The sequence below is a fragment of the Orycteropus afer genome, unplaced genomic scaffold (genome assembly GCF_000298275.1).
Source record: "Orycteropus afer afer isolate SDZICR_OR568_19922 unplaced genomic scaffold, OryAfe1.0 scaffold00236, whole genome shotgun sequence".
Taxonomy (NCBI): Eukaryota; Metazoa; Chordata; class Mammalia; order Tubulidentata; family Orycteropodidae; genus Orycteropus; species Orycteropus afer.
Window position 1 is genome coordinate 3,965,344 of NW_006921823.1, and position 12,727 is coordinate 3,978,070.

Here is a 12,727-nt window from a genome sequence, read left to right on the forward strand (position 1 = left end):
CACAGTGGTTAAAGTGCTCACCTGCTAACAGAAAGGTCAACAGGTTGAACCCACCAGCCACTCCATGGGAGAAGGTGTGTCAATCTGCTTCTATAAAGCTTACAGCTTTGGAAACCCCATGGGCTGTTGTATTCTCTCCTATAGGGTCTCTATGGGTTAGACCCAACTTGATAATAGATTTGATTTTTTTTTAATTATACATCTTACAACAGGTCCCAGAATACATGAACCAAAAATTGATACAATTAAAGGGAGAAATTATCAACTCAAGAATAGTAGTTTGAGATTTCAGTGTTTCAGTTTCAATAATGAACAGAGTAACTAGACAGAAGTCCTCCAAGGAAATAGAAAACTTGTGAACAACACTATAAAATAAGTAGACTTAACATACATTTATGAAACATTCCACCAAACAACAGCAGAATATATATTCTCAGTTTCACATGGAATATTCCCCAGGGTAGACCATATGCTAGGCAATAAAACACTTCTCAATAAATCTAAAAGGATTGATATCATCAAAATATGTTCTCCAACACAATTGAATTAAATTAGAAATAAATAGAATGATAATTGGGAAATACACAAATTTGTGGAAATTGATGCACTCTTGAATAATTGGTGGATCTGTGGGGTAAGATCAACTTGAATCAAATCCTCAAAATGTAGATATTGACCCACTTCTTACATTCTCACTTCTCCATCCTTGTCATCAGCCACACATATGACACTCTCTATCTCTCTGACCCAAATGGACAACATCCTTCAGACTACTAAATAGCTATAAGTTTGGGAAGTCCACGTGATACCCTAACCTTCTGGCCTGATGGTTACAAATCCAAGGTTTATTTTCCACTACCTCTTCTGGATGCCAGCTATAACCTCTGGAGACCACGCAATACTCTTACTTTTCTCATGTGCCTGCTCCCACTACACCTTTGGGTTCAATAATTCACTGGAATGACTCACAGAATTCACAAGAGTATATCATATGTATTTATTATTTATTATAATATATATTTATTATAATAAAAAAGCATACAAATAAATAGGGTGAGGTCTGGGAGCATTCCCAGTATAAGTCTTCTATGTCCCATAGTAGGCGCTACCCAACCAAGAACAGATATTCTTGTCAACCATGAATTCCTCTGAGCATATTTAGGGATTTCATCAGTCAGTCCTGCATGATAGGCTAAACTATGTCTCCTAGGAAGCTCTGGTGGTGTAATGTCTAAGGCATTTGACTGCCAATCAGAAGGTTGGCAGTTCAAACCCACCAGCCATTCCTTGGAAGGAAGATTGAGCAATCTACTTCCATAGAAATACTGCCTCGGAAACCCAAGGAGGGGTTGCTATGAGTTGGAATCAATGACGGGATTGAGTTTGGGCTAGTTGATACCAGATTCCCAAGTAAGTCTTTTCTAGTCAAGCCAGCCCCCACTTGCCAACACAAATTCTCAGGTGTGGCCTAGAAGTCCCAGATCAACCCATTCCAATCATTCCATGCATTATTTCTTCAGAGCCAAGGACAAAGATCACCTTACTTAGGGTGAAATGAGGTCTTTTACCCTACAGTGTCAAAAGAGAAATTACAATTTGAGATGAATGGAAACAAAAACACAGCATACCAAAATACCAAAATTTATGATTCATTTAAAGTTGTTGTTGTTGTTGGTGTTGTTGTTATGTGCCGTTGAGTCAGCCCCAACTCATAGTGACTCCTCTTTGGGTTTCTGAGGTGGTATCACTACGGAAGTAGATTGCCCAACCTTCCTTCCGAGGAATGGCTGGTGGATTTGAACCTTCTGGTTAGCAGTCAAGTGCCTTATGCACTATGCTTCCAGAGCTCCCATTTAAAGTTGTACTTAGTAGTATTAAAAGTTGTACTTAGATGCTATTTATAGCATTTATAGCTCTAAATTCTTATATTAAGAAAGAATAAAACTCAAATTCATCAAAAAGAAGATAAAACTATAGGATCTCTATGAGGGGCTAATGAAAAAACTACAGGGCTTAATGAAAAAACAAAGCAAAACAAAAAAAAAACACCTAAACCCAACAGAAAGAAGGAAATAATATAATAAGAGTGGGGAGATCAACGGTACAGAGAATACAGAAACAGTAGAGAAAAACAATGAAGTCAAAAGTCAATTATTTGAAAAGACTAATAAAATTGACAAACATTTATTCAAAGGGACTAAGAAAAAAAGGAGAGAATATAAAAAATCTAAATAGACCTGTAAAAAGCAAAGAGATTAAATCAATAATCAATAAACCTGCAACAAAGCAGTCATCTAGGTGCAACACTGGGTCTCTCCTCATCCAGAGCAAAGAAGAATGAAGAAATCCAAAGACACATGGAAACAATTAGTCAAAGGCACTGGTACAACATGCATTCCTTAGCCCATGTGACTATGAAATCTGAAGAACTAGATGGTGCCTGGCTACCACTGTCAACCACTCAGAGGGGGATCTATGTAGGAGATCCTGGATACAGTAGGAGAACAATGTGGAACAAAACTCAAAATCATTAAAAAAAAAAAAAAAAAAAAAGGGGGGGTGGGTGGGAAACAGGTTTGCTAGTCTGATAGAGCCTGATGGAACCACTGAGACTGGCTCCTAGCTGCCCTTCAGGTCTGGAATCGAACCCACACCTGTGACAACCAGACAAATGAAAGACAGGCATGTAAGCTGAACATTTACTTTAGGTAGATACACTCCCTGGAGAGATCAATTATGGGAGAATAGAAGGACTGTGTATGCACAGGGAGACAGCTTGGGGGCAGGAGTGCATGGGAGGTAGGACATAGGGAAGAGGTAACTATGGGGAGGAAGTGGGAAAAGAGCTGTTGCATTGTGGGAAATTGCAGTCAATGTAATGAGCAAAGTGTATGTGAACTGCTGTATGGATTTGCTCTGTAAACTTTCACCCAAATCACAATAAAAATTTAAAAAAAAAAAAACAAACTTGCAACACAGAAAAGCTCAGGATCAGATGGCTTCACTGAGAAATTCTATCAAACATTTAAAGAAGAATTAACACCAATACTTCTCAAACTGTTTCAAAAAAATATCAGAGGAAGGAATACTTTCTAATTTATTCTAAGAGACCAGCATTACCCTATTATCAAAAGCATCACAGAAAAAAAAAAACAAAAAACTGTAAACTAATATCCCTTATGAATACAGATGCAAAAATCCTCAATAAAATACAAGCAAAACAAATCCAACAGCACATTAAAAAGATTATGTACTCTGACAAAGTGAGATTTATCCCAGGCATGTAAAGGTGGTTCAATATAATGTAATAATCAATATAATAATCAATCAATGTAGTACACCACATTAAGAGAATGGAAAAAACAAAACATGATCATTTCAAATGATGTAGAAAAAGGCTTTGGCAAAATCCAACACTGTTTCATGCTAAAAAACATTGGAAAACTAGAAATAGAAGGGAAATTCATCAACACCATACAGAGTATGTATGAAAAAACCGTATTTAACATTCTACTCAATACTGAAAGTCTGAAAAATTTCTCCCATAGATCAAGAACAAGAAAAGGATGCTTCTTCTTCCCACTTCTATTCAATATTGCACTGGAAGTTCTAGCCAAGTAAGAAAAAGGAATAAAATATATCCAAATAAAGGAAATTGTACTCCTACATGAACACATGTTATTCCTAGATGATATGTTTTTACATAGTAAATCCTAAGAAAAAAACAAAACAGAAGAATTATGAGAGTTAATAAACTAATTCAGCAAAGTTGCAGGATACAAGATCAATACACAATAATCTGTTGTATTCTTTTTCACTAACAATACACAATTCGAAAAATAAAATGAAATATGTTTATATCCACAATAGCATCCAAAATATAATATACTTAGGAATAAATTTAACCAAGGAAGTGCAAGAAAACTACAAAACACTGCTAAAAGAAAAACAACCAAAAGAATGGAAATAAATGCCATGTTCATGGATTGTTGTCATTGTTTTTGTTAGGTGCCATTGAGTCAGTACCGACTCATAGCAACCCTATGTACAACAGAACAAAACTGCCCAGTCCAGCACCAGCCTCACAATCCTTGCTATACTTGAGTCCGTCTTGGCAGCCACTGTGTCAATCCATCTCATTGAAGGCCTTCCCCTTTTTCACTAACCTTCCACTTTACCGAGCATGATAACCTTCTCTGGGGAATGGTCCCTTCTGACATAATCAAAGTAGGTGTGATGAAGTCTGGCCATTCTCACTTCCAAGGAGCATTCTGGCTGCACTTCTTGCAGAACATATTTGTTCATTCTTCTGGTAGTCCATGGTACTTTCTGTATTCTTCACCAATGCCACGACTCAAAGACATCAACTCTTCTTCAGTCTTCTTTATTCACTGGCAAGCTTTCACGTGCATATAAGCCCATTAAAAATACTATGGCTTGGGTTAGGCAAACCTTATTCTTCAGAGAGACTTCTTTGCTCTTCAGCACTTCAGAGAGGTCTTTTGCAGCAAATTTGCTCAATGCAATATGTCATCTGATATCTTGACTGCTTTTTCCATTGGTGTTGATTGTGGAGCCAAGTAATATGAAATCTTCAAAAACTTCAATCTTCTCTCCATTTATCATGATGCTGCTGATGGGTCCAATTGTGAGGATTTTTGTTTTCTTTATGTTGAGGTGCAATCCATACTGAAGAACGTACTCTTTAATCTTCATCAGTAAGTGCTTCAAGTCATCTTCACTTTCAGCAAGCAAGGTTGTGTCATCTGCATGTTGAAGGTTGTTAATGAGTCTTCCTCCAATCCTTATGACATGCTCTTCTTCATATAGTCCAGCCTCTCAGATTATTACTCAGCATATAGATTGAATAAGTATGGTGAAAGGATACAGTCTTGAGACACTCTCTTCTTGATTTTAAACTATGCAGTAAATATCTATCCCCTTGCTCTGTTCAAATGACAGCCTCCTGGTTTATGTGCAAGTTTCTCATTAGCACAATGGAATGTTCCTATCCTTCTTAATATTATCCATAATTTGTTATGATCCACAAAACAAATTGCATAGTCAATAAAACACAAATAAACATATTTCTGGTATTCTTTGCATTCAGCCAAGATCCATCTGACATCAGCAATGATATCCCTCAACTATATAAATTCATATGTATGTATGTATGTATGTATGTGTACGTGTGTATGCATGTGTGTGTGTGTGTGTGTATGTATGTGTGTATATATATATACACATATATGTTGTTGTTGTTATTATGTGCCATCGAGTCAGCCCCAACTCATAGCCACCCCTCCTTGGGTTTCCGAGGCAGTATCACTACGGAAGTAGGATTGCCCAACCTTCCTTCCGAGGAGTGGCTGGTGGGTTTGAACCGCCAGCCTTCTGGTTAGCAGTCAAGTGCCTTAGGCACCATGCTACCAGAGCTCCTATATATATATACATATACATACATACATATACACCAAAGGCATTTGACTGCTAACCAAAAGGTTGGTGCTTCAAATCCACCAGCCACTCTGTGGAAGGAAGACTGGACAATTTACTTCTGTAAAGATTTACCACCTCAGAAACCCAATGGGTGTCTCTATGAGTCAGAATTGACTCAATGGCAGTGAGTTTGGGAGTTTTTGTTTTATACATATTTATAATAATACACACACACAGACACATATATATACATACATCATTGTTAGGCATTGTCGAGTCAATTCTGACTCATAGCAACCCAATGTACAACAGAACCAAACATTGCCTGGTCCTGCACTATCCTCACAATTGTTGCTTAGCCTGGATCCATTGTTGCAGCCATTATGTCAATCCATCTTGTAGAGGGTCTCCCCCTTTTTATCTAACCCTCTAGTTTACCAAGCATGATATCCTTCTCCAGGGACTGCTCCTTCTGGTAACATGACGAAAGTATGGGAGACCAAGTCTGGCCATTTTTGCTTCTAAAGAGCATTCTGGCTGTACAGATATGTCTGTTTTTCTAGCAGTCCATGGTACATTCAATATTATTCACAACAGCACAATTCAAATGCATCAATTCTTCTGTGGTCTTCTTAGCTCACTGTCCAACTGTCACATACATATGAAGGATTGAAAATACCATGGTTTGGGTCAGGTACACATTAGTACTCAAAGCAACATCTTTGCTCTTGAACACTTTAAAACCTTTTGCAGCAGATTTGTCCAATGCAGGGCTTGTTTAATTTCTTGACTGCTGTTTCCATGTGCATTGATTGTGCATCTAAGTAAAATAAAATCCTTGACAACTTCAATCTTTTCTCCATTTATCATTATGTTGCATATTGGTCTAGTTGTGAGAATTTCATTTTTATGTTAAAGTACCATCCAAAATGAAGGCTGCAGTCTTTGATCTTCATCAGTTAGTGTTTCAAGTCTTCTTCATTTTCAGCAAGCAAAGTTGTGCCATCTGCATATTGCAGGTTGTTAACGAGTCTTCCTCCAATCATCATATAGCCAGCTTCTTAGAAAACCATCTTTCTGATATTCTTTGCTTCCAACCAAGATCCCTCTGACATCAGCAAGGATATCCTTTGTTCCACATCCTCTTCCAAATCTGGCTTTAATTTCTGGAAGTTTTCTGTCAATGTACCGCTGCAACCATTTTTGAATTATCTTCAGCAAAATTTCACTTGCATGTGATATTAATGATATGGTTTGATAATTTCTGCATTCTCTTAGATCACCTTTCTTTGGAATGGACACAAAAATGGGTCTCCTCCAGCTGGTTGGCCAGGAAACTGTTCCAAATTTCTTAGCATAAATGACTCAGTGCTTCCAGTGCTGCATCTCTTTGTTGAAACATCTCACTTGGTATTCTGTCAATTCCTGGAGCCTTGTTTTTTTGCCAGTTTCTTCAGTGAAGTTTGGACTTCTTCCTTCAATATCATTGGTTCTTGAGTATATGCTCCCTCTTGAAATGGTTGGATGTTGATCAAGTCTTTTTGATACAGTGATTCTATGTATCATCTTTTGATGCTTCCTATATCATTCAATAATTTGCCCAAACAATTCTTCAATATTGCAACTCGAGGCTTGACTTTTTCATTTCTTTCAGCATGAGAAATGCCAAGCATGTCCTTCTCCTTTGATTTTCCAACTCCAGGCCTTTACACATTTCATTATAATACTTTACTTTGTACTCTCGAACTGCCATTTGAAATTTTCTATTCAACTTCATATTTTTTTTTCTATTTGCTTTAGCTACTCTCCATTTAAGAGTAAGTTTCAGAGTCTCTTCTGACATCCATTTTGATCTTTTCTTAATTTCCTATTCTTTTACTTTTTCCATGTCTGATGTCCTTTATATCATCCCACAACTCATCTGGTCTTCAGTCATTCATGTTCAATGCATCAAATCTACTCTTCGGATGTCTCTAAATTCCAGTAGGATATACTCAAGGTTATATTTTGGTTGTTATGGACTTGTTTTAGTTTTCTTCACCTTCAATTTAAACTTACAATTTTAAAATTGAGTTATTGATGGTTTGTTCCACAGTTGGCCCTGGCCTTGCTCTGACTGGTGATATTGAGCTTCTCCATCATCTCTTTCCACATATGTAGTCTACTTGATTCCTGTGTTTTCCATATGGCAAAGTACATATGTATAATTGCCATTTATGTTCTTTAAAAAGGTACTTACAATGAATAAGTCATTGGTCTTACAAAATTCTATCATGCAATCTCTGACATTATTTCCCTCACCCATGTACACAGCCCAGAAGACCATGCTCCCCTCCTCCCCGCCCCCCAGTGATTCACAGTATGAACCCTCCCACTTCTGCTGCACCACTCATCCAGGCACCATATTATGAACACTACACCTTCACCCTGACCAGCCCCATACCACTCGGTTTACTACTCCAACCATCCAGGAAGCAGCATGACTGCTCCTGCACCACAAATCAGTTGCCAGCTAGGCAAGAAGGCAATAGAATGAAATATATAAAATACTGAAGGAAAAGATTTGCCAAACAAGGATCATATATCCAGCAAAATTATATTTAAAAAACAATATGTAAACTAAGACATTCCCAGATAAGCAGAAACTAGAGGCATTTGTAAAAATCTAGACCAGTCTTACAAGAAATATTAAAAAGAGTCCTTTGGATAGAGAACCAACAACATCAGACAACAACCTGAGATAAATACACGTGATAAAATCAACCAGATAACAACCCAGGTAAAAGCTTCACAAAAACAAAAACAAAACAAAACAAAACAAAAAACTGGCTATGTGGAACCAGAGGAGTTAGTCTGTAAACAGTGACAACATCAAAACAAAAAGGGAGAATAAATGATGTAGCTATAGAATGTCCATATGGGGAGGAAGTCAAAGCAATTTCAAGATATAACAGACTGTTTTAATTATAAGAGGATTAAGGAAGAGTTGATGTTTTTGACTTGTGGTGTTGGCGAAGAATACGGAAAGTACCATGGGATGCCAGAAAAATGAGCAAATCTGTCCTGGAAGAAGTGCAGCTGGAAATCTCCTTGGAAGTGAGACTGCCTGAACTTCATCTCACCTACTTTGGTCATGTTGTCAGAAGGGACCATTCTCTGGAGAAGGATACCATGCTTGGTAAAGAGGATCAGTGAAAAAGGGGAAGACCCTCAATGAGATGGATTGACACAGTGGCTGTCATGATGGGCTCAGGTACAGCAAGCATTGTGAGGATGGCGCATGACTGAGCAGTGTTTCTCTCTGTTGTACATGGGGTTGCTATGAGTTGGAGCTAACTTGATGGTACCTCACAACAATAACAACAAGGTAAACTCCAGGATAACCACCAAGAAAAATAAAAAAATCTAACAGGAAGAAAATGAAAAAGACTCAGTAAACACAATAATTATGACTGATAGGGAAAAATATCAGTACCTAAAAAGAACTCATGTCACTTTAGTTTTGTGTATTTCACTGTACATAATTTATATTTCAATAAAATGTATTTTAAAAATAACTCAGAACATAAAATTAAGAGGTGCAAAGAAATCATTGACTCCATACACACACACACACACACACACACAATAGTGTAAAAAAAGGGAGCAATGATGATACCTATAATTAATCACACTGAATTTAAATAGATTAAGTGTATCAGTCAAGAGACAGAATGGCAGAATGGATTAAAAATATAACTCATCAATATGGTATGTATAAGAAAAACAACTTAGACACAAACACACAACAAGTTAAAAATCAAGGGATGGAAAACAATATATCAAGCAAACTGTATATAAAAGAAAGCAGGAGTAACTAATAGTTTCAGATAAAATAGACTTTGAGTCAAAATCCATTATAAGAGAAAAAAATTGTATAATGATTGATTAAAAGGCCAATTTGCCAAGAAGCATAAAAATAAATATTTATTCACCCAATGAAAGAGCTCCAAAATACATAAAACAAACTCTAACAGAATGGGAAAGAGCAACAGACAATCGTACAATAATAGTAGAAGACTTTTACACACCACTTTTAATGATGGACAGAACTAGAATGAAACTCAGTGAAGACACAGAAGATCTAAATAGCACAATTAACTAACTTGACTTCATAGATGTACATACAACTCATCACCCAACAGCAGCACAATACATATTTTGTACACTTTGATACACTTGGATCATTCTCCAAATAGACAATATTCCAGGCCACAAAGCAAACCTCAATAAACATGAAAAAAAAATTGACATATTGCAAAGTGTCTTCTCTGTTGTTCTCTTTCTGTTGAGATGATTCTGACTCATAGCAACTCTATAGGATGAAGTAGAACAGGTCCTTAGGGTTTCCAAGATTGCAATCTTTACGGGAGCAAACTGCTACATCTTTCTCCTACACAGTGATTGGTAGGTTTGAACTGGTTGGTAGGCTGACCTTTTGGTTAGCAGCTAAGTACTTAAACATTTGATCACCATAGCCCCTCTATGTTCTCTGACCAAAATGCTATAACTAGAAATCAATAACAGAAAGATTAAGTAAAAAATCAAATACATGGAAACTGAATAACATCCAACTTAAAAATTACCAGCAAATAGATGAAATTAAAAATAAAATTAAAGAATTCTTAGAATCAAATGAGAATGAAGACAAAACATACCAAAACCTCTTGAATACAGCAAAAGTAGTGCTCAGAGGCAAATTTATAGCAATAAATGCACACATCCAAAGAAAGAAAGGGGTGTTCCGGCAAGATGGCAGCACAGGCAAACAAATTACACACCCTCTGCAACAAAGCAACAAGAAACCAATTGAAACTAATACAGAAGATGATCCTGGAACTCTAAGCTTGAAGGCAAAGATAAAGAAGTAGATTAAATACCCACTAGTAGAAGAATCTGAATGAAAACAGTAAGTAAGAAGACAAACAGAGCTTCAGACTGCTAGCTGATCAGAGCCATTTTGAATTGTAGCAACCTAAGAATCAGCTCTGCTCACTAAATACTACCTGGGCAAAGACTGTATTAGACCCTGACAACCAGAAAGGAAAACAGCAAAGAAGGAAACAAACAGACCTGTGGACTGCAGCAATTGTCCTGAGGATGAAGCCATTTATTATTATTTTTTTATTATTGTGTTTTAGGTACAAGTTTACAGAGCAGAGTTTGTTCTACATTCAACATTTTGTGTACATTTATTTTCACTCCCCATTTACCATGTCCAACCCTAACCCAGTCTCCTCCCCTCCCTTTCCAGTAACCCACCACCCTGTGCTCCTCATAGTTGCACACTCCTGGGTGTCCTGCATTTCCTCCATGTGAATGTTGCCCCTCTGGTGCCCCATGGCTGATTGCTCCAAGATGCATTTCCATAGAGTATGTGGGTGTGTCACCTGGATTAAGTGGTCTGCATGTACATCTTGTTTACTATTGGGCTGAGAGCCAGTCCGTGGCAGTGAGTTTTATTCCAGGCCTGGAATGAATTCCAGGGCCATAGTATTGGGGGTCTCGCCAGAATCCATCCAACCAGTAATTCTGGTCATTATTGAGTTTTTGGATTTTGTTCCACATTTTTCCTCCCACTCTGTCCAGGATCTCCAGATTTGATCCTTTCCTATGTGGTTGGCATAGGTAGTCAGGCACCATCTAGTTCTTCTGGTCTCAGGAGCCATTATGTTTTAGGGCTGATTGCTTCCAGATGCCCTTGTTTTTTTGGCACTCTTCTTCATTTCCAACAATAGGAAGTGAAAGCTTGAAAGCTTGAGAGGTTTTAAGACCCCGGTTGCTAGTCACCAAGGTATGATGAGGAACAAGACTTTTATGTATTTTGTTGTGCCAACTGAGTCTGGTGTCCCCCAATACTATGGTCCTGAGTCAGTAGATCCGTTGGATCTCTCTCCCACAGTGTCTGGCTGTTTGTGAGGGATTACTCTATCTGTCTTATATTGTTTCTATAAGGATTGTGGGTATTTTGTATCACTTGTCTGTGTGCCAGATTAGCCTCTGCTGAATCTATCACTGGTCTAGAGCATACTCCTGTTCACTGATGAAGCCATTTTGAAATATTCACAAGTGGTAGATGAGACCATTTTTAATATATGCAAGTGGTGTTCTTCCTAGACTGCAAGATAGAAGTGGGCTCTACTTGCTGATGACAGGACTGGCAGCTGCACTAGAGACTGATGACTAGAAAGGTACAATATTCCCCTTCCTACTCTTGTACCTCAAACATTCTTGTTGAACAGAGGTTTCATCATCCCCTGCCTCCACCTACATTCTTGACCAGCAGGAATTCCATCCTGGTCTGTGCCCTGACACAGTCTGAGTGCTGTTCTTTGCCATCCACAATTTTGCTTTTGTTTGTTTTAAAGTTGTTCTTTTCATCTTCCTCTTTTTTTCCATTTTTTATTTTTCTTTTTTTCATTCCTGGTTCATGTTTTTCCTTTTCCCTTTTTCTGGTTGCTTTTTTTATTTTTTCCTTTGTTTTGGTTCATCCCATCCCTTGCTTTTCCTTTGCAGTTTTCCCATTTTTTTTCTTTACTATACTTTTGTTCTTTTCTCTCATTCCTTCTTCCACAGATATTGTGACTTTTTTCTCTTTTCTCTTATTCTTGTTATCTTTTTATGATCCCTTTAAATATATTTTGAAATGTTTTTCTGCTTATTTATTGCCTTTTTAATTTGCAATTGTTCCTGTTTATTTATGAAGTTTGAGTTTTTTGTTCTTTTGCTTTTGTTTATTTATTTATTTATTTTTGTCCAACTGAGTGGAAGACAGCAACTGTTCCAACACAACCCAAATATACCTACACCTCCTGCAGCCTCATCCACTGAGTGAGGGCCAATGCTTGCCTTGGCACCAAGTGACCAATGATAGATGGTGCCCAATGCCAGCTCAAATCACCCTCAATTGCTCCTTACAAACAGCTAGCTAACAGAGATCTACACATACACTGCCATTCTCTTTCACACATTAAACATAATTATAACAATACCAAAATATCTTGAAGACAACAGACCATCAGAGTCCACACAAAAAAACTAGATAAAGTAGTAAAAACAAGGGACCAGGATACAAACCCAGAAAACATTTCTGAGGAAGAAACAGCATTGGAACTCCTTATATGGAACTCAAAAGAATTATATTTGGGGAGTTCCGGCAAGATGGCGGACTAGGCAGAAGGATCGCACAGACCCTCTTCAACAAAGAAAAGGGAAACCAATTAACACAGACACAGAAGATAATCGTGGA